Source organism: Pseudophryne corroboree, chromosome 1 (assembly GCF_028390025.1).
Source record: "Pseudophryne corroboree isolate aPseCor3 chromosome 1, aPseCor3.hap2, whole genome shotgun sequence".
In the NCBI taxonomy this organism is placed as follows: domain Eukaryota; kingdom Metazoa; phylum Chordata; class Amphibia; order Anura; family Myobatrachidae; genus Pseudophryne; species Pseudophryne corroboree.
In genome coordinates this window covers 1,109,796,028-1,109,818,594 of record NC_086444.1, presented here as the reverse complement: position 1 = coordinate 1,109,818,594, position 22,567 = coordinate 1,109,796,028, and positions in this window count along the sequence as shown.

Here is a 22,567-nt window from a genome sequence, read left to right as displayed (position 1 = left end):
CCCCATACGGTTCAGGTTTTGCAGGTCACCTGTAGATTTTTAAAATGTGACAGTTGGTGATAAATAGTGCACCTGCTGGGTGACATGGAAAACGTGTGGGGTCCTGAGGACCGAGTTTGAGTACCACTTGATTAGAGGAACAAAAAAAGAATAATCAATGAGGTAGCTGGTGGGAAGTTGTAAATGTAAGGCTTCAGTATAGCATTATGAAAGCATAGGAGTGGAGAATAGGAAGTAATTGGAAATGGGGGGAAAGTCAAGAGGTATTTTGTTTAAGAATACACAAGATAACAGCATGTATGAAGAAAAAAGGGAAGTGCTGGTAAGGGCCATTTCTAGGCAATATGGTTCCCAGTACGAACAGTAAAAATGCCCCATATTTACAAAAAAATGTTGCATACCAAAAAACCTTTGCATGCCAAAAAATGGAAATGACCTTGCTGAATGGGGCATGGCATCTCAGGAAAAAACTAAACACACTGACCCATATAGGAAAAAAAGTAACACATTGGTCCCTACAGGAAAAAAATAGAGCTAATTTGTCCATACAGGGGTGTCCACTTACATCTAGCCACCCTACATGTTAAACAGCCCTTCTAGTCATGCCATGCCACTGTGTGAATCGGTAGCAGAACGTCTTTACGTGCAACTTTATCCATTACAATGTATCTTATTTGCAAAATTATGTAAATAGGATGCACAAGCAATGCTGATTAAAATGCCTGTATTCTGTGTGTAACCATGGCTGTATCTGCATATGAAATGGTACCTTACCTTAGTATTTCCTATAAAACTCTGTAACGTGCCATTTCATATGCAGCTACAGCCGTAGATGCACAGATAATATAAACGTGCCGCATATCATTTTAATATGATGCCTGACGCTAATGGAGTTGCATGGGACATGTCATCACACTCACACCAGGCATCTTCCGCTACAGTATGTGGCATATTGAGGCAAGATGTATGAGGACACATCTGTATTTTAGAAATGCTTTAGAACTGGTGCTTCACAAATTCAAATCAAAATAGTTTACAGCATATCACAGTGTCACATCTCATGTAGGAACATATACTATACATATACACAAATATACATACTGTCACACACATATAAGTATGATGCCAATGCTGCAGAGTGGGGAAGGGGAGGTGCCTCTCCAGCCCAGCAACATCCTGCACTGCATACTACTGCTCACAGCATCTCACGTGCCCAGGGTCTATATGACAGCAGCCAGCAAGGATTGGAGGGCAGGCACCCGATGCAGTTGCATGGCTCACCTGCGCCTAGAAATTGCCCTGATGTTGGTAGCAAGAGATACAGTAAGTTGAAGTGGATGAATTGGAGACAGGGGAAAAGGGAATGGACATTATGGGAGAACATGGGATCCAGATGTCAAGTTGAGGAGAGAAAGTATAACAGAAGGGCATGTATTTAATTGCATGTGACAGGGCATAAGGATTATAATTGGTAGTATGGAGAGGAATAAACACATAGGGGCATGGTTGGAGAGGAAGTAAGAAGTTGAGGTGCAGTAGGGGGCAGGAAGAATTTGGCAACCGGAAACTTAAACTCTGATGGTTTTAGTCTCAAAGGTGAAATGTCACAACGGGCTGATGGTGAGGATCCACAAAATGATCGTTTGCTGAGGAAGTGGACACCACAGCAAGGAAGAACTGAGGTGGTCAGATGTAGTTCTTTCTTATATAATTTGCAGCTCATAGGCTAGAGAACTAAGGGAGTTTTATTTAGTGAACATGACTGAAGGACACTAGTGAATAAAGGCTTGATGACAGAAAGACGATTACTAGGTTGCCGTAGCTGAAGAACACTGAAGAATGGTTGAGTGCTGAATAATTGTGACTTAGGGGTCTACTTACTAAGCCTTGGATGGAGATAAATCGGACGGAGATAAAGTCCCAGCCAATCGGTTCCTAACAGTCATTTTTCAAACCCAGCCTGTGACATAGCAGTTAGAAGCCGATTGGCTGGGACTTTATCTCTGTCGGATTTATCTCCATCCAAGGCTTAGTAAATAGACCCCTAAAGAATACATGGAAAAGCTATTGAGAAATGAATGCTGAATAGGTAAGGCTGAAAAACACTGAAGAATACTGCTAAAGAATGGATGCTGAGGAGTCATAACTGAAGAACACTGAAGAATACTGCTGAAGAATGGATGCTAAGGAGTCGTGACTGATATTCAGAAATCCGCTCTACGGTTACGAGGCACAAGGGGATGCTGCCCGGATGCGGACAACTGTAGACTTCAGAACAGAGGAACATCCGGTGGGGGTGCAGCAAGAGGTAGTAGAACGACTAGAAGAGTGGAACTGGAGACTTTTAGAGCATGAGAAATAACCACAGGGAATCTCTGAGGGAGATTAGCTGGGCATTCCACAGAGCCCAACCATTGGTTTTAGTGAATTGGTCTCCAACATGGCTGACCCCAGCGTTGCAGACACACGAGTACACTCACCTGGACATCTGTCTCTCATGCCTGGAAGCTGCACTAGTCACCGCCACCCGCTCCAGCCAGCCTCTCCTCGGCCGCGTAGCACCGCCAGTAGCCAGACGGGCGGACCCCTGGGGGAAATAAGGAAGCAAAACATTTTTCCTCTGCAAGAGCATTCTATAGAAACTGGTCTGTTTTAATGCCAGCATTAGACTTAATTTCTGGGAGGATATGGGAAAGGAAATATGATGCAGCAGCAAGGAGAGGGTAAAGTGGGAACATGATTTTTTGAGAGTTATACTTAGAAAATATATATGTGCAGGGGCACTTTTTGTGTTTTGTGTTTTGGTTTTGGATCTGGAGCCCCGCTCGTATTTTGGATCTGGATAGGTTTTGCCAAAACTACCCTTTCGGGTTTTGATTTGCTTTTGGTTTTGGATCTAGATGATTTTTGAAAAAACTATAAATATAGCTAAAATCACAGAATTTGGGGGAAATTTTGATCCTACGGTATTATTAACCTCAATAACATTCATTTCAACTCATTTCCACTCATGTCCAGTCTATTCTGAACACCTCACAATATTGTTTTTAGGCCTAAAAGTTGCACCGAGGTCGCTGTATGACTAAGCTAAGCAACACAACTGTGCGGCACAAACACCTGGCCCATCTAGGAGTGGCACTGCGGTGGCAGACAAAATGTCACTTAAAAAACTAGTCCCCAAACAACACATGATGCAAAGAAAAAAAGAGTTGCACCGAAGTTGCTGTATGACTAAGCTAAGCGACACAAGTGTGCGCCACAATTATCTGGCCTATCTAGAAGTGGGATGCAGTGGGTGAATGTCGAAAGTGGCCCGCAATTTTTTGGGCCACCGACAGCATCTCCTGCATGCCCCTGTCATTTCTCAAAAAATTCTGCACCACCAAATTATTTGTATGTGCAAAACATGGGACGTGCTGGAATTTGCTCAGATGTAATGCACGCACAATACTGATGGCATTGTCCAATATAAAAAATACCCAGGAGAGTCTAAGTGGGGTAAGCCATTTGCGATGATGTCCCTCAGTTTCCATAAGAGGTTGTCAGCAGTGTGCCTCTTACGGAAACCAGTGATACACAGCGTAGCCTGCCTAGGAACGAGCTGGCATTTGTGAGATGCTGCTACTGGTGCCGCTGCTGTTGTTGCTGCAGGAGGCAATACATCTACCCAGTGGGCTGTCACAGTCATGTAGTCCTTAGTTTGCCCTGCTCCACTTGTCCACATGTCCGTGGTTAAGTAGACACTGGGTACAACCGAATTTTTCAGGACACTGAGGACACTTTTCTTAATGTCCCTGTACAGTCCGGGAATCGCTTTCTTAATGAAGTGGAATCTAGATGGAATTTGGTACCGGGGACACACTACCTCCATCAATTGTCTAAATCCCACTACACTAATGGCGGATACCGGACGCACGTCTGACACCAACATAGCTGTCAAGGCCTCGGTTATCCGCTTTGCAACAGGATGACTGCTGTCATATTTCATCTTCCTCACAAAGGACTGTTGGACAGTCAAATGCTTAGTTGAAGTAGTAAAAGTGGTTTTCTGACTTCCCCTCTGGGATGACAGTCGACTCCCAGCAGCAACAACAGCAGCTGCAGTAGCAGCAGTAGGAGGAAGTTCTTGATCTTTCCCTATTTTATCCTCCAAATTTTTGTTCTCCATTATTTTTCTGGAGTTATATAACAATATGGATCACAGGAGAGTGTACCTCTACACCACACAGGGCAAACCCAGTAAAATGTATTTGGATTAAATATTAATAACCCCTTTATTTGGAGTAAATTATATACAGCACAGGACAGCACCACTGAATTTATATGGCAGCACCACTGGACTTGACTTATACGGCAGTACCACTAGACTGGATTTATATGGCAGTATCACTGGACTTATACGGCTGTATCACTGGACATATACGGTAGTACCACTGGACATATACAACAGTACCACTGGACTTATACAGCAGTATCACTGGACTTATACGGCAGTACCACTGGACTGTATTTATACAGCAGTATCACTGGTCTTATATTGCAGTACCACTGGACATATATAGCAGTATCACTGGACTTATACGGCAGTACCACTTGACATATACGGCAGTATCACTGGACTTATTTGGCAGTACCACTGGACTGGATTTATATAGCAGTATCATTGGACTTATACGGCAGAATCACTGGGCCATATTTATTCGGCAGTACCACTGAATTTATACGGCAGTACCACTGGACTGGATTTATATGGCAGTACCACTGGACATATATGGCAGCATCACTGGACTTATACAGCAGTACCACTGGACTGGATTTATACGGCAGTATCACTGGACTTATACTGCAGTACCACTGGACTGGATTTATTCGGCAGTATCACTGAATTTATACGGCAGTACCACTGGACATATACAGCAGTACCACTGAACTGGATTTATTTGGCAGTATCACTGGACTTATATGGCAATACCACTGGACATATATGACAATATCACTGGACTTATATGGCAGTATTACTGGACTTATATGGCAGTATCACTGGACTAATATGGCAGTACCGCTGGATATATACGGCAGTATCACTGGACTTATACGGCAGTATCACTGGACTTATACGGCAGTACCACTGGACATATACGGCAGTATCACTGGACTTATATGGTGGTACCACTGGTCATACGCGGCAGTATCACTGGACTTATACGGCAGTACCACTGGACTGGATTTATATGGCAGTATCACTGTACTTATACGTCAGTGCCACTGGACATATACGGCAGTATCACTAGACTTATACGGCAATACCACTGGACTGGATTTATAAGGCAGTGCCACTGAATTTATACGGCAGTACCACTGGACTGGATTTATACGGCAGTTCCACTGGACATATAATGCAGTACCACTGAACTGGTATTTATATGGCAGTAACACTGTACTTATACGGCAGTATCACTGGACATATACGGAAGTATCACTGAACTTATATGGCAGTATCACTGGACTTATACTGCAGTATCATTGGACTTATATGGAAATATCACTGGACTTACACGGCAGTAACACTGGACTTATACAGCAGTACCACAGGACTTGTATGACAGCACCACTGAACTTATACAGCAGCACAGGGACATCACCACTGGACTGTTGTAGGACAACACAGCACCACTGCAATGGACTAGACTTATACAGCAGCACTGGACATGTGGCAGCAGAGTACACCCCCACTGTGAGTGGACTGATGCAGCAGAAGACACCACCACTGGACTGATGCAGCACAACACAGCACCACTGGACTGATGCAGCACAAGACACCACCACTATGACACACATAAGACAGAGCAGGTCGCCACACCACTTTCCCACACAGACAGACACTGAGGAGAGAGACACATCCTCTCGCTACACTCTCCAGGACTGCAGTGAAAATGGCAGCGATGCGCAGCTCCTTATATGGAATCCAAAACCCACGAGTATCCAACAGCGGGATGACAACGTTTTGCCTCTTTCTGATTTCCAAGTCTGGCGGGAAGTCCCAAGCAGGACTCAGATCCGGGATCGAGACACGATGTTCAGTAGGGTTCGGTTTTCAGTGAACCGAACCCACTCATCTCTACTATAAACACATTAAAAAGTACAGTCAGCCTAGATAAGTAAGATTAGTCTAGTGTGTTCATATAATAAGATTTTTGTGCAACACGATTTTTTACATAAACGTAACTGTATGCAATGTTCATTCAATAATTTTTGCATTAAATTATTGAAACATACAGTACATTTTGTGTAGTACTTGAGTACAGTAGTTGAAAACCACTGGGCTACTGTACTGTAGATGGATTCTGAATGATAATGCACATGCAGGGAATATGTGAAGCTGTCCTACTGCACTAGAAACATGCTTCCTTTTTAAATTTACCACACATAGGGGGTTATTAAAAGATGGTCGCATATTTTGCTATTGCAGCAACATCTGCAACCATACTACTCACCAGCTGGAGGGGGGGAGGTTTTGGCACCCAGCACAGGGCAAGGGAGCCCACTACTTTATGTGTGGCATTGCCCCACGATGCAATCACAATTCAATTGCGATGACCTCGAATAAAGGTTGACCCCTGCCTATGCAGCATAGCTGCGTAGACAGGGGTCCCGTCGCCATGTTTTCTATCACAGGAAAATGGGCATGACACACCTGCGTTTCATGCCCTCCTCATCCCCAATGCCACTTCTCCGTCCCTGGATGCCCGTCACCGAGACAAGGATGCAAATGCTTCATGATAGCCTGCTCATGGGCACTGCGGTTACTGCGCATGCTCAGGTGGCACATCCGTGGCCTTCAGTGCGATTGCAAGCATTACGATCAGCTCTGAATAAGGCCCATAGGCATTAGATGCTACAGTACCTGCATTGGTTAGAATGATGATGACTAGACTTTGGTATTTGTATTCAAATTTGCATAAGAACCTTTGACCTTCACATTAGTAAAAGCTGAATACCTATTTTGAGCTAGGGCCATGACTGGAAACAAATTTGTACAAGTAGAGCTTTTATGTTTATTGTCTTAAAAAACCTAAATGACAGGAACATCTACAAATTCTACATGAAACCCCTTAATATGTGTTTGTTATCTTAAAACATACTGTAGCTGGAGCAGGAGCATAAATGCCTGTATGTAGCAAATCTTGGTGCTTCTCCACTACTCCAGTCTGGAATCTTGTGCTTGAGTACCAAGCATAAATAGGTGTCAACAGTGAAATGTATAGTTCCCTAGGACCAAAACTGAGCCAGCTGTTAGATAAATTATTTTTGCTTGCGGCAAAATAAGATTTTGTTTTATATGTTTTTACTTTATAGTGACTTTAAATCTGATTGATGAACATACACAAGATATAAGCAGATGGCATAGTAACAATTAAAGAATCTCCTGTGACTAGTCATTTGTTTAAGCAAAGTAAGTCACAAATCCTTTTATATTTTTAAAACAAAAAGTTTTTATATCATTTATAGAGACTTTTTGTGACATTATTTTACAAAACTTATTTGAAAAGAAAATTTAGCTGCAAATGACATTTTAAATATTTCATTCATCTCAGCTTCACATAGAAGTTAGTATGGCGTAATTTTAATTGCAGCTACTGTATGTAGATTTTTTGCCAATTACATAGTTCATTGGCCATTGTTAGAAGGCTCGGTGGTCCATTTCTTGATTTCAGTTATCAGTATTTAGTCATACAGTATACTTACTCTGATATGAGTAGATGGAGACAGGATCCTGGTGGTCAGAATCCAAACGGGTCTTACTGATAAGAACTGGGGATAGGGTTACGGTTAGACACTAGGGAATTAGGGTTAAGATGGGTAGGGGGGTGGTGTCTAAAGTTATGCTTATGGTTACCACCTCATCCCTTTAATTCTGGACACATTAATTACACAGGTTCTGTGGCTGATTAAAACCAAGTGAAATGGAGTCTTGAAGTCAGCCAGCCACAGAACCTGTGTAATTAATATGTGTCCTGAATTAAAAGGATGAGGTGATAACCCTAGTTATGCTGTGGGAGGGGATGGTTAGTGTTAGGTTGTGGGAGGGGATAGGGAGGTCAGCTTGGGGAGATTGGTATGTGAGAGAGGAAAAAGGGTATGGGGAAAGCAGATAAAGTGGGACTACAGTAACGTTATTTGTCTGGGTTTGTTATGCATCAAATAGTCAGTCTAAGAATTTCACACAGTAGAAAATGGGTGAGGATTGACATGAAGAATACTGATAATATGTTCCTACTTGTCCACTAACCAGACCTTTTTACCATCTTATGAGAGAAGTGGTGAGTTAGGAACCTTCCAGCGGGAAACTATCGAGATCCTCAAGGCTGTAAAAATATGAGTACAAACAAGACACATTACAATAGTGATTGTAAATTATTGTACCTTACTTGCTTGTTTGCTGTATTTTCTGTAATTTGGGATTATTACTTGTTACAGTTGGGTAGCTATGAGGTTGAGCAAGAACTACAAACAAGTAATCTCGTTTTGCATGTCAGAATATGATTGAAGAGCTTTCAAGTACATAAAAGGACACCAGGAATTTGTCACAGGAGAAGCTAAAAGAGGTTGGACAGAAGATTTACTTGAGTTATAGAGTTAATTACAGTAGGTCTCAAACTTCTCACCAGAAATCTTTATGTTGGTGCAGGAATAGACAATGGGGGTAATTCAGATCTGATCGCTGGGCAGCGATTTTTGCAGTCCCACGATCAGATAGTTGCCACCTACAGGGGGAGTGTTTTTTCGCTGAGCAAGTGTGTGATCGCATGTGTAGCAGAGCTGCACAAACTGATTATGTGCAGTCTCTATGCAGCCCAGGACTTACTCTTCCAGTGTGATGAGAACAGGCTGATCGGGGACGGAGCTGATGTCAAGCACCCTTCCTGAAAACGCTTGAGCCCGCCTGCATTTTTCCGGACACTCCCTGTAAATGGTCAGTTGCCACCTACAAACGGCCTCTTCCGGTCAATCTCCTTGCGAACACCCATGCAAATAGATCCTTGGCACCATCCTGTCATAGGGCACCGATGCCCATTGCAGCAGTGCAACACGCCGACATAGTGCGGTGCATACACATACACAGTTCGTATCTGATCGCCTGCTGTTTGAAAACTTACAGCAGCGGTCAAATCTTAATTAGGCCCAATGTGCTTGGTATACCATAGTTTTACCAGTATTGATTTAAGGCAGATGGAGGGCACTGAGCTTTGTAGGAACCATATACTAAGTTTATGCAATTTTCTTTCATTTGAGTACGCTTTCATGATCTTGTGATCTCTTATTTATTATGAGATATCAAGTGTTTCTCCAATGTCTTGCTCCAAGCAAAGTTTGTGGGGGTCTTTAGCCAGTTGGTTTATATAAGGATAAGGGAAATTGTAAGTACATCAACCATTATTTGATATTGCTATTATACAGTAGATGGCATATCTGCATATATTGTTAAAATTATCTGGGGGCAGGTTGAACCTATCATGGGGCTTAGAAAACTGTGGGAAATAGTTTATAATAGGGGGCCCATGTGTACCGCACACACTGCGTCTATTTTAAATATGTCAGTGGCTAGAATACTAGTGATGTTTGGATTGTTTTAGAGCTTTGGGACTAGCGGCTACAGTAGTAAGTGCAAAGAGGAGAGATGAAAATGGGTAACCATTGCACATTTAATTTTTAACTGAAAATGGGAGGGTGGATCACCTGTTAGCCAATATCAATGTCACAAGGTTGAAATATAGCGCTGCAATGCCCTTGAGGAAAGGACCATTAATACCTACTGAGCCCAGGACATCAGGTCATGGTAGGCCATGATATCAGATGAAAGTTCTTATCTGTACTGAGGAATTTCACCAGAGTGGGTGTAGCCATCTTATTGGCTAGTTTATTAAATGTATAGCTTTCCTGATATTTTAAGTGGCCTGGCAGCTGAGGATAAAGACACATTGGCCCATCTCCACTAGTGTTGTTATTACTCAGGCTAATCTGTTAGCTAGTAACTTGGTAAACAGCTTTAGGATACTTTAGAGTGATATGGACCTCTAATTAGCACATTGCCTGTGAATTTGCCTTTGTTCAGTATGATCAGTATATCCACTCTGTTGATGGCAGAGTAAAAGTTTGTGCTTTGAAGGGATTAGTTAAAGAGGTTTAGTATTAGAGAGAAGAGGGCAGGCGTTACCTCCTTATATTAGAAGAACATAAATTCATCAGAACCTGGAGCAGCATAGTTTTTGAGGTTATTGATTGTTGGAGTTCCTCAATGGAAATCTCTGCATTTAGGATTGTTATTTGGGCTTCAGAAAGGGAAAAGAGGAGTGAGCTAATAAGTCAACTTTTGTTTCTATGTTCAAAGTCACAAGGTTTGGGGTCTAAAGCTTACAGGTTGTATTGTGCAAATTACAGTAAAAATCTCAGAATCTTTTACGTAAATATAATATTTCATGTTTTTTTTGGATCTGACATGATGTGATATAATGGGGTATTCCTTATATCTCTCATTGAATGTTTGCCACCTTGTCAGACAGCATCTTATTGAGCTGGCCCTTAAGCATTGGATATTTTCTGGGAACATTGGTTTATCATGTTTGCCTCAGGAGTGAGTTTGGTTACAAAGTGATCAATCTAGGACACTGTGGAAACCTCAAATGAGTGCTGCAAGGAGGTTGACAAGTCTGCAAGAACCATGTTTATGTGAAAGCGTAGAATTTGTGGGATTGAGTAGTATGTAAATGCCATTGGTGAAGTATCTTCAAGTGTCATATAGAACATTCAGTTTCATGATGGATGTTAACTTATGGGAATGTCAATGACCCCTTATGTGTACGATAGTAGAGGATAACGGCATGCCCCTGAGACACTTGGGACAAGCTCATCAAAAAGAGGCACTTTATTGGAAGAATAGATTGAGGTAACCATGAAGGTCAGTTGTGAAAAGGAATTAGTATCATATTTGAGGAAGAGTATTTAAGAGAGGTAATTTTGTGGTCAAAGGTGGCATAATGGGACAAGCTTTGCAAGTTAGACCAGGATATGAATGTGCAAAATGATGTGAATATTCTGCCACTTAATATTGTTTTGCTATTGCTTGTTTGTAGGCACATAAGCACATGCCCATTCATTGGATGAGAGTTTTAGAGACATTGGAGAGTTTATGGTGGGGTGCTAAGACGGCATAGGGAGAAAAGAGTCAGCCTGTGTGGGAAAGGGATGTAAGATGGGAAAAGGAATGAGAAGGCATATTAGAAAGCGGTGGAGATTAGGGAAACAAGATGGGGGTCTAGGGTTTGGCTGGAAGAACCTCAAGTACTGTATGTTGTGTGTAATGTGACACATCCTATGTGCCCATGTGTCAGCAAGGGGGCACTGACAGCTTATGCTGGGTACATTTAACAAAATAATTCTGCATTGCAATGTGATTTTTATTTCTTTAAGGGTTTGATCTTTATGGCTTGTACATCCTTTCAGTACATGATAGTTTATCTATTTTGGACAGGACAACTGAAGAAAGCGTGAAATGGAAGAAAGGAAAAAGGAAATAATGATCATATTGTTTCCAAATTTGACAAAAACAATCAGTTATAAAGACAGAAGATATCAACATAGTGCAAAGTTCAACAAAACACTTTCAAGTAAGATTGATGCTTCATTTTTGAGAAAAAAAGCAAACATTTTTTGTGATGAAACTGTGAAATGTTGAAAATGAATGTGTACGTTTTGTACAGTGACTTACTATATTGTATGTCGCTCTATTTATTTTACACAGCAGACATTGAAGAAATGTTGTATTATATGGGCACCAGGTGAGTAATCTGCATTTAGGTTTTGCATTAGGATATAATATGATATGAATGATAGGATATGGTACAGGGTGAGGCAAAAAAGCCTCCCAGATTTTAAAGGTCAACAAAAAAGTAATGGTAAATGCTATGCAACATTTTAGTACATAATCATTACGATTTGACAATGGATGGGATGCCGGTGGTTAGAATACAGACATTGGCATCCCATCCACCAGAATCCCGACAGCCCCCACTAAGCTCCCTAACCCTCCTCTGCCCCCTATTCTAACCCTAGCCCTCCCTTGTGGGTGCCTAACCCTAACCCTCTGCGGTGGTGCCTAACCCTAACCCTTCCTGATTTGTGCCTAACCCTAACCAGGGCCGAAACTAGGATTTCCGTCACCCAGGGCAAGGTAGTAATTTTGCGCTCCCCACCACCACTACAAAATAATAAAAAAAATGAAATAAAAAATGCATAAATAATTAGTATATATATATATTTGTATCAAACAAGCAGCGGTACTCGGAGACGTGATGAAAGCAAAACGGTGTGTTTATTACATTAATTCAAAGCAATTTTTTTTTATATATATTATATTATATAATAATTTTAAAATTAGAACTAACTGAAACAAAAAACACCACCACAACTATAGACTCTGCCTTCATAATTTTTTCAAACATGAAAGATTGTCTTTTCTGACATATATATATTACAACCAGGGCCTCACTGGATATAAATGTATATGTATCCACAATCCGGCACTCCAAGAGACCATATAATACTGTGCTTGTGTGCTCTCCAACAAAGGCCTTTTTAAGCAGCCTCTCTATGCATCACACCAAACGGCAGCACTCCAGTCAAATAACAGCGCGGTATAGAGTTTGCCACATCGCAAGTTTTTTTATACTTAAAAAAAGTGCATTAAAAGCACTGAAAAGTTGCAATTATGTACAGCGCTGTTATTTTATATATATATATATATATATATATATATATACACACACACACACACACACACACACACACACACACACAAACACACTATATTAACTCACTCACCCTAATCCAGTGCTACCGTCTAGCTGTGAATTTGGTGGCAAAATAGATTTTAGTATTCTACAGGCTTTATGCTGTGACGTCCGCTCAGTAATGTGCAGGGTCTGTGAGGCGGCTGTGTGTAATCCCCGCCACTGCCATGTGCTAACTCATCGGGCGGCTGTACGTAATTACTGCTCCCCGGTAATTGAGTTAAAGTGATCAGCTGTGATCAGCTGTAATTCCGGGTTATTGCGGCAACAAGTGTTTTGAATGCAGCTTTGGCTCCGGCTCTATATTGAAGTTTAGTGAGTGCTCCCTCTCAGACACCCCGCCGGCGCCTACTCTCTCCCTTCTTGGTGCTGTGACAGCACACGCATGACGCGGAAGGCTTCTGAACCCGGAAGAGTGATCACTTGTAGCCGGCACCTAACAGGCAGTCAGCTATTAGACAGCTGCTGCCTTGTTAGAGTCTGTGGGCACAGTGCGCAGTGCCCTCACATAAGCAGCACCGGGTCCTGCCTTCCTAATAGCGCCCCCCTCATTCCAGCGCCCGGGGCACGTGACCCCTTAGCCCCCCCTAGTTGCGGCTCTGCCCTAACCAAACCTTCTCCGCTGCCTAAACCTGACCCTCCCTGCTTGATCCCTCACACTAACCTCCCATTCTATGTGCCTAACCCTAACCCTCCCTCCCTGGTCCCTAACCCTAACATCCATGGCCCTGCAGCCTAACCCTAACCCCCCTTCTTCTGCCTAAACCTAACCTTCCCCCCTCCCGGCGGCTGGATGCCAGGGCTTCTCGCTTTCTGGGCGATCGGGATGTAGGCTGTTGGTAATGTGAAGAAAGCATCCCGTGCATGCCGGTATCTCAACGTCGGCATTGCCTCCTACTTCGGGATCCTGGTGTCTGTATATCAACCGCCGGGATCCCGTCTGCTAACTGCTTCCTGTTTTAAATGTATCATCATTTCTTGGTGTATAGCATCTTTCAGTTCATTAATGGTTCTTGGTGGATGTTTGTAGACCTCAGCTTTCCAATAGCCCCTTTGGTTTTGTACAGGCCTTTCTTGAAGCTGATGAGGATTGTTATCAGCCCAGTAAGAAAAATTCTGCTTGTTAACGTAGCCAGACAAATGAGCTTTGTCAAGAAATTGCAGCGATTACTGCAGAAATTATTTTTGACGATGGCACCAATGTATCAGCAATTGTATGCCGTCAGATGGAAATGATGAGATAGCAGTGGGCTTACCTATGTTCAGGTTAGCTTCTGCTCATATTAGCATATAATCACGATTGCATACAGCACCTTAATGAGCCTCAGTGTCGAGGATGCATGCAGTAGGCCAATGTCTGCGCAGGTGCCTCAATCTCACCACACATAGGGGGTCATTCCGAGTTGATCGGAGCTGTGCTAAATTTAGCACTGCTATGATCATTCACACTGACATGTGGGGGGACGCCCAACACAGGGCTAGCCCTCTCCGCATGTCGGTGCCAGCCCCCCGCAGAAGTGCAAAGGCATCGCACAGCGGCGATGCCTTTGCACTTCAAGAGCAGCTCCCGGCCAGTGCAGCTTTAGCGTGATGGCTTGGAGCTACTTATCGCTCCCCGGCCCGCAGCGGTTGTGTGTGACGTTACGCAGCCACTGCGGCCCGCCCCCCCGTTTGGTCCGGCCACGCCTGCTAGACTTGAGTGGGTAATTTTTTTTCTGTGCAGGGTAAATACTGGCTGCTTTATTTTTACACTGCAATTAAGATTTCAGTTTGAACACACCCCACCCAAATCTAACTGTGCATATACACAAAATGTACTGGTAATACTGCACCCACCTACTGTACTTTAGGAATTCATGTCCAGAAAATGGGTTTGGGTTCTGGGCACTTTCTAATACTTAGGGGTTTATTTACTAAAAGTTTATCGATTTTTATTGATTACAAATTGATGAAAATAATTCTTAACCGATTTTGAGTTTTAGGAGCTAAAACAAACATTTACTAAAATGTAAAAATAAATATAAAAAATTGCCTATTATTAATATTATTATCCTTTATTTATATAGCACCACAAGGGATCTACACCGCCCAGTTATAGAGTACATAAAGAATTAAGTAAAACAAGTACAGGGTATATAAATATAGATGTGTCAGAAGACGACACTGAATTAGGATGGAATGTATTTTTATATGCATGTAGGTGACTAAACACCCGAGCCTGGGGATGCTTACCTCTGGGCAAGGAAGGTTTAATGTTTCTGTAGGAGGCTTTGTGTGAGGTGGGGTGAGGTCATTTTTAGCCAATAGAATTAGAGACAGGGGGTGGGGTTTCAGGCCCACCTCAGATTGCTGTAGGCATCCATTTTAGGGAAATTTTTCCTGGTGGACGTTACCCACCCTCCCTCCCTTGTGTAGTTGTCTGTTGTGTGTGTCAGCTTTCGTGGCGGGAAAGAACGGTTGCAGTTGCCATCTGTTTTTGTGAGCTTGAGGTGCTCTCCCCTCCAATACATGTCTTAGGCTGATTATACCCTACCGGGGTCAGCTGTACCACCGGTCCAGGTGGGTCCCATGTTGTTGTGTCATTGGGGTGGGAGGTGGATACCTCGAGCAGGGTCATGGGGCTGGCTGGTCGCCCCCATGTGAAAAATTGAGGTGGTAATGCAGTTGGCGATATTGCACTGTGGGGACCGTTCTTTCTGTGCCACCATACTTTTCCTTGTTTTCATTCTTCCTCTTTCATTTCAGTATTTATAGTTATATAGATATGCTAGTCAATTAAATCCTTTAATAGTTTAGTTTTAAATTAATAAAGCTGACCATACTTTCCACTTATACAAGTCTCTATGTCTTTATTTACTGTTGTGTACGGTGTATTGATTGACCCAGGAACTGTCAAGAGGGGGCATTCATCAGGTGATGGGGGTTTAATGGTTATGAGGGTGTCAGAAAACCAAAGGATTTGGTGCCATTGAAGAAAGTACAGATGGAGTGCACTCATCTAGTGCGGCTCCATCACAGACGTGCACTTCCGGCTGGACTAGGCAATCCGGCACCTAGACCCACTACGGGAGTGCACAGAGAAGCTCCCATTAAAGTGAATGGGGCGCGTGCATGTCACGGACACATGAGCAGCCCAGACGCTGTGATGGGCACACCTAGGCACAGACAGAGCCACGATTAGCATGGCTCCATCTGTATAGAGAAGAAGATGGTTTAAGTAAGAAAAGGAAAAGCACATGAGGGAAAATATTTGTATTTTGTCCTTGAAACAAAACCTTGATCTAGATCCATATTCAATAGATAAAAATCACTGAAAATCAACTTTATTAAATAAACTCCTTAGTGAATTTATATTCATTTTTAATATTTTGTTTTTGTAACCTGGACAAATCATGTTGCTTCCCATCCGGGCCGCCGAGGGGATGGGGGGAAAGTGCTTAGCTCTACTCAGGAGTTTTTCTCCTCAGCCCATCACAGCTGCTGGGAGTCGAGAGAAGCTGCTGCTGAACTGATAGCAATCACACTGCAATTTGGCCATGCCCCCAAAATACCCAAAATATTATTGGGGACAGGCAGACCTCTCTAAAGCACTGATCCCTGTGTCTCCACCATCAAAACCACAAGATATTATTTCCCAAGTATCAGACATCAAATATATAAATACATTCAGTACGATGTTCATATTAATCGCATATCCAAGGTACAATACATTGTGTTTTGAATACACCATAGCAACATTTTTAATTACATCCCATATACAGTACTTTTTGAACTTTACTGATGGGCTGCCTTTCCTATGCAAACAATAGGTTTTCTGTTTTATCCCATTTTTTGCTGCTTAAATTGTTAATTGGTTGCTTAGGAATTTCTATACAGTATTTTTTGCAGTAACCTCTAGAGAACAAAATATAATTACAATATATATATTATACATATGCTTTTGTGCATAAAATTCTAAACATTATGAAAAAAATACTAAAATACAAAAAATATTTTTTGAAATGATACAAAAACACAGACACATGTATACTCATTGGACATCAAATGCAGTTATGTTGCAATTTTCTTTCTTCTTTTAAATAAAATACCTAACACACAGCCCAGAAGATTGTTATGATCAAGCTGGGAAATTTCAATATCAAAAGTAATTATCCTGGGGGGTGTGGCCTGGCTGGTGAGCTGAGAGGAGGTGATACATGTGAGCTCCTGCAGCCCCACTCATATACATCAGTATTACAGAGCTTTACAGAACCCCACAGGCACACAGACAAAGACACCTGCTCCCTTTGTCACCTGGGACGAGGGGTTTCGGTCGCGGAGCCGGGGAGCCCTTTTAAGGGTTCCCGCAGGTTGTGGCCTTCCCCTCCATCAGAAGCCGGGGGCTGGAGTACGGTTTCCCCCCCCACCCTCTGTGCGGACCTGCTGGCGGCGAGACACGGAGACCGCGCTTACCACATCACGGGAGGACTGCAGGCAGGAAAGAGGCGATATCCCCCGATCTGGAGCTCACTGGGACCTCCACGACAGTCGCCGGAACTGAGAGCGGCTGACGAGCGGCGGGTGAGTCACACGCTGGCGCTTCCCAGCGCCTCATCAAAGATCTCTTTCTCCCGGCTGCCCCGTCCCTCACAGTCACACATACGAGAGCAGCTCCGGCGGCCTGTCAGCTGACTTCGGACCGGGGCCTCAGTCACTCCACCGGCCCGACGGGTCCCGCGATTGCCGCGACCAAATCCTCCGGCCTCTTTCACCCCTGACAGCCGACGCAGACGTGGTGCTCCCCCGTGGGGGCCTCCCCGCTGGCCCTGCTCACCTCCCCGGCTGGGGAATAAATCAATCACCGACCCGCTAGACGGGACGACGGGACGCACGGCGGCCATCTTGGCGTGGGCCCCGCTCGGCTCTGAATCCCCTGTGAAATCTTGTGTGGAGAGATCCACACCGTGGCTGCTCTCCCCAGCCCTCTAAAACCCCCTCCTGGGTCCCGGAGCATACGCGTACAGCATAGCCCTGCACTACAGCAAAGGGTAGAGCTCACAGCCCTGTGACTGGGAGATTGCTTACTCCCTCATCTACCCCTCCCCAGATTTGATGTGCCACGCTTGAACTGTGCTCCCACAGAACTGGACCAGCTGGTCCAAGCACACCTCATAGGCACTGTTCCCCCGACTGGCTGCACGGCCTTGTGCAGCTAGCTGACGGGGCACCTCAATGTACAGTTGCTGGGGAAATTCACTACCCAGCACATGCTCTCCCCCCCCCTAATTATCCACCACTGTAAGTGACGCAGCTCCCCCCAAGTACATGCAAGCAGGGTTCTGGTAAATAACCGTGGGCCTGTGAACACCGGTGCCACCCGGGGCACCCTCAAGGCGCCTCCTCTTACGCCCACACACCCAACGGCTGCGATCCATTAGGTGACCCTATCGGTAGCCTCAGAAGATCCTAAACCGGTTGGGGGTTTAAAGGTGTACCTTCCCACTTCAACGCACTCGACCGGGCTCTCCGGGCCATCCCTCTGTGAACCGCCTACCATGTGATCTCTCCGTGAAATGCACCCGATCCCGTGTGTGATTCTAATGCTATAGGAGCTCCCCCATACCTACCCAGGTGTTGACTACCAATCTCCCCCACCTCTCACCACCGCGATGCCTAAAGGGGGGAAAAAGACGAATGCCCATAACCTGGTGGGCTACTTCAAGAATTCTACCCCATCCTCCACTCGGAAAACCTCCTCACCTCCTCCCACCTCAGACCGGGACTCAGACGATGACTCTTCCTCTACACCCGCCACAAAAGCAGACGTCGCCCTTCTCCTGTCCGAAATGCGCAACATTAAAAAATCAATTCGCGCGGAGGTGCAAGAGGCTATATCGGGTTTGAAAACTGATGTGGACGGCCTGGGCTCCAGAGTTGATGCCATCGAAAGAAAACAAGAGGAGCTCATAGCCTTCCAACAAGAATCAGAACAGGAGATGACTCAAATGCGCACCGATGTAATGCTGTTGGCCGAAAAACAAGAAGATTTGGACAACAGGGGTCGTCGGAACAATCTTCGAATCCGTAACGTGCCCGAGACGGTGGAACAAACCCAACTTATGGATTACCTGCTCCGCCTCTTCCGCACACTTGCCCCCTCCGTCCCGGACGACATGCTACTCCTAGACAGGGCTCACAGAGCTCTGCGCCTTAGATCTCAAGATGCTAAAACACCGAGAGATGTGATTCTACGTTTTCACTACTTTGCTGTCAAAGACCAAGTTTTTGCCAAAGCCCGGAGGTCTACGATCACCTCTTTCGAGGGCTCCGATCTTTCGATCTTCCAGGACCTGTCACCGATTACGCTGAATAGAAGACGGGAACTAAAGGACATAACCAAAGCCCTGAGAGACAACAACATCAGATATAGATGGGGCTTTCCCTTTGCCCTCCAGGTCAGGGCGGACGGCAAATTTCTCTCTGCCAGATCTCCTGATGAGGCCCTACAACTGCTCTGTCAACTGAACATCTCCGGCCCCCCGGCCGCCCCTCAGCGACCTCTCCCAGTCAACACCTCCCCTCCCCTCACGGCCCCTTCTCCAGATTGGAACACAGTTGGACCGGCACCAAGCGCCTCTCCGGATACATGAGCCGACATAGGTTGATGGCCTCGTAGGGATTGGACGCCCACACGGACTCTCAGCGAACCTAAGGGGGTCTGGCTGCGCTTTGCGGGGGTTCCCGTGGGGTGCAGGGCCCTCTATATAACTAATGTTTACTGTTTATTGCCCTGTTGCATGTTAGGTGGGCGGGCCTTCTCGGGCCCCTGGGACAGGGGCTCCTCGCGGTTGGCCGCGGGGGCCCCTGCCCCGGGTGACGCGACTGGACCGCGGCCTCTTTTTGTTTCTCTTTTTTTTTTTATCCTTTCTTTATATTAGTAATAGTGTTACTATTGCGACCCTATGATCGCCATACCAGGTTTACCCTTGGTTCCTTTATGTCTGCCTTCCTCCCTCCCCCCCCCCCTCCTTTCCCTGTTAGCTCCTTTTGCCTACTACATGCAATATATACACTTAAATTGATTCTGATCACACACGGGACCCGGCCTCCTCTCCGATCGGCTGGGTTCATTCACCCCCCATTCGACCTCCGAGGTCGACGTCGGACGAACTGGACCTGCAGGTCTATTTCTTCCTTTGGTCCGACTAGTGAGAATGGATTTTTTCTGTCTACTAGATACTGATACTTATGTCTGCCTGTTCTACCTCTGTTCTCCTACTCTCTCTCCTCTTCTTTCTCTGGTCTCCTTCCCTGTCCCTTCCCCTCTCACTCCTGGGGTCCCGCTGGTGCGCTCCCACATGAATAGAGCTCCGCTTTCATACCATGGTACTTAGAATAGTCACTCTGAACACGAAAGGTCTGAATAGCCCACGTAAACGTTCTCTCTTATTCCAGACCCTTAAGCAACTCAGAGGTGACATCGTATTTTTACAGGAGACCCACTTCTCGGGTAAGTTACATCCAGAACTTAGATCAAAATCCTTCCCACACACTTTCCATGCTTGCGACCCCATACGCAAGAAAAAGGGGGTTTCTATACTATTTGCTAGCCACCTAGATTTCACCCCCTCTGAAACATGGAAGGACCCTGAAGGTAGATACCTGATGCTAGTAGGGTTATTAAACAGATCCCCCTACACATTCCTGAATATATACGCTCCAAACCAGCTCCAGGCCCCTTTCTTCCACTCCCTAAATAGTCTGTTAGCCCTGCACAGACGCGGAAACGTGGTTTTAGGAGGGTACTTTAATGTGACTCTGGATAGTGCCCTGGACAGATCTAAACCTCTACCCAGATCTCTGCGTTCCTCACACTCGCGCAATGCAGCTGCTTTAAATCTCCTGCTATCACGACACCTTCTCTTCGATTCGTGGAGAGTGAAAGAGGCGAATGCTAAGGATTACACATACTACTCCCCCATATATGATGTTTACACAAGACTGGACATGATATATCTAAGCTCGGAACCTGCTCAATGTATCCTTGACACCTCCATCCACCCTAGCACGTGGTCAGACCACGGTCCGGTTACTGTGGACGTCTCGGGTCCACGCCCTCCCGATCGCCACCCTGTGTGGAGGATGAATGACAGACTCCTTCTCAATCCCCAAACGAAAACTCACATAGCTGCGGAACTCTCCCACTACTTTGAGACAAACACATCCCCGTCTGTCTCGCCTATGTTATTATGGGACGCCCATAAGGCAGTAATCCGTGGTTGCTTGATCAGCGCCTTCTCCTATAATAAGAAGACCAGATCCAAACGCATCCGGGAGCTCTCGGACTTAGTCGCCTCCCTCTCACGGAAACACAAAACAACTGGCTCCGAAGCAGATCTCTCATCCTTGTCCACGGCCAGGGGGGAGCTGACCATGCTCCTGACGGCAAAAGTAGAATCCAGCCTGAAATGGCTCAATCAGTCCTTTTATGAAAAAGGGGATAAAGCTGATTGCCTACTAGCCACTAGGCTTCGGGCTAAACTTGCAAGAAACAACGTTTTATCTATCCAGTATTCCCCTGGCAAGAAAACAGCTGATCCCAAACGTATTACTGAAACTTTTTCGCGCTTTTACGAAAAGTTGTACAATGCCCATAGGTCCACTCAATCGAACCCGGACTTTATTGGGGCCATCCGTACCTTCCTATCCCATTGCCACCTACCTTGCCTGAGCCCATCGGTTGCTGCAGAACTAAACTCAAAGATCTCCGATGAAGAAATTGCCGCCGTGGTCAAAGCCCTAAAACTCACCAAGGCGCCTGGCCCAGACGGCTTTACCGCCGCCTATTACAAGGCTTTTCTCCCCCAGCTTATGCCCCATCTTTCATCGCTCTTCAACGCTGTCTTACAGGGAGCTTCTTTCTCCAAATCGGCCCTGGAGGCTAAGATAATAGTTATTCCCAAAGACGGTAAAGACGCATCCAATTGCGCTAACTATAGACCCATTTCGCTACTTAACTCGGATGTTAAGATATACGCAAAAATTCTAGCCCTCCGATTGAATAGCGTATTACCCCACCTTATCCATAATGACCAGGTGGGATTTATCCCCGGCCGCCAAGCCCGAGACAACACGAGGCGTGTTGTTAGTCTTGCTCACCACATCAACCTTACACGCACTCCTGCTCTTCTGCTTTCTCTGGACGCGGAGAAAGCGTTTGACAGGATAGGTTGGCCCTTTTTGTTTGAAACTCTTGCTCACTTTGGCTTCCAGGGAGAATTCCTCACGGGGATCCAGGCCTTGTACTCGAATCCTTCCGCCAGAGTATCTGTAAATGGGGTGCAGTCGGACCCTCTGGACATATCCAACGGTACTAGACAGGGATGCCCACTCTCACCTCTGATTTTTGCCTTAGTAATTGAGCCATTAGCAGCTCGCATACGAGCCTCGCCCGACATTGGTGGGTTGGAGGTGGGGGGCTTTGACTACAAGATCTCTCTGTTCGCAGATGATGTCCTCCTATCGCTTTCCTCACCGCACACCTCTCTGCCGAATCTTTTTGACCTCCTATCTGATTATGGCCATGTTTCGGGTTACAAAGTCAACTGGTCCAAAACGGAAGCTCTTCCCTTCCACATCCCCCCTCCTCGACTGTCCCACATGCAGAATGACTTCAGATTCTCCTGGTGCGCTTCTAAGATTCGTTACTTGGGGATCTTTATTACGCGCCAATACGGAGA